This window comes from Athene cunicularia, assembly GCF_003259725.1.
Source record: "Athene cunicularia isolate RWA chromosome 5 unlocalized genomic scaffold, athCun1 chr5_part1, whole genome shotgun sequence".
In the NCBI taxonomy this organism is placed as follows: Eukaryota; Metazoa; Chordata; class Aves; order Strigiformes; family Strigidae; genus Athene; species Athene cunicularia.
Window position 1 is genome coordinate 33403063 of NW_020799101.1, and position 1525 is coordinate 33404587.

A 1525-nucleotide genomic window follows, 5' to 3' on the forward strand; every position below is an offset into this window, starting at 1 on the left:
GTGGTGGTTATGGATGCACATACACATACACTTAACACACACAGGCTTACTGGTCTCCTGTCTGGGCCTTCACAGCTCAAACTCAGCTTCTGTGTCACTAGCAGATAGTACAGATATTAGACACAGCTCTCTGAAATGCAAGCTGGTGAGAGAATATTTCAAATTTTGTTTAAGCTGGCATAAATATTATATCGATGATCAGCAGAAATATATAACTTCAGATGTTCTTTCATTTAATTGTTCTGTTAATGCTGATGACAAGCTTGTTTCTGATTTTTTCCAACCTCTCTTCTCAATGCTGATTAGAAATGTATCTGAGACTCCTCTCCCAATAACTTCAGTCTCTCCTAAGCATGATTAAAAACACAAAAGCCTAACAAAAAATCAAAAATGAAATATTTATTACCGCATTTTGTGACTTAACACCTTTTTTTTTTTCTTTTTAAAACATAACGTCACAGTCCTCATACAAGTATTTTAATGTAAATTTTGACAAAGCTTAAAGGTAACAGCATTTTCTTCTAGTGAGGAACACGTGCTGAGAAAGGAAGAATTCATGGACATACAATACCAATTCCACAGCAGATCTGATACTAGCAAAAACATTCTTTTTTTTTTTTCAATTGAGGTAAACACATAGAATATCTAACATGAAACAATTAATAGACCGAACTCTGTACGAAGTTTGTTACAGTATTCTCTTGCTTTTTTTTCCCAAGCTTTGAGTTCATGATAAAGTCCTAGGTTTGGTGCAAAGACCGTTAGTAACTTCTTTCATTGAGGAAAGCTGCCCAACTTTTAGATTTGTTTTGTCCAAAGCCAAGGCTCAGAACTACTGGAAGAAGCTCCTGCTCTGTCTGTTCTGTCTTTTAAATCTTCACCTGCAAGCTCTTTGAAGAAGAGTCCAAAAAAAAAAAAATAGATTGGGGAGGAATGGGGAGAGACTTAATGAAGCACAAACTATAAAGATCTGTTTGAAACTAAAGGACACATTTTATGAAGGAACAAAACGAGGGAATGACAAGGCCTTCTTGGAACAGTCTTCTGAGTGATGTGAGACCCAGCAAGACTTTTCGTCTTCATCTCCAGGGTAGTTCTTTTCTCACTGGCCAAAACAGGTCTTTCATGGATAGTGACTTCACTGCTGAACCAAAACAGTCATTCTTTTGGGAACAACACACATAGTGTGGAAAACAAGGATTTTTTTTTTTCTTCTAAAACTATTTGAGGCAACGTAACGGAGTGATCAACAGAAATGTACAAGTTAACTTAGTTCCTATGTTTATACTACAGTAGTTATAACTCTTGGAGTCTTTTTTTTTTTCCAGAGGATCTGTACATGGACATATTCATTTCAGTGAGCCCATGATTTCACATTTGTGTTCTTGTTTCGTTGGTCCTCTGTTGTTGATGAAAAATGACAAAAAGTAAAAAATAATCACAGCTGTCTGGAATTTCGTATTAAGTGTCAACATCTGGTCAAAGTTCAAAAGTCTTAAAATAGTTTTTGTTTTGTTTTTGTTTT

General features: G+C 35.5%; 1 protein-coding gene across 1 annotated transcript in view; it reads right to left on the reverse strand.

The window, feature by feature from the left end:
* Nucleotides 1-594: 594 nt before the first annotated feature.
* MEIS2 (Meis homeobox 2) overlaps nucleotides 595-1525 on the reverse strand; it is a 167118-nt gene continuing 166187 nt past the window's right edge. Inside the window, exon 9 of the mRNA XM_026849304.1 lies at nucleotides 595-1525. This exon is cut by the window's right edge and continues 306 nt beyond it. The gene's annotated coding sequence lies outside the window, so the exon portion shown is untranslated.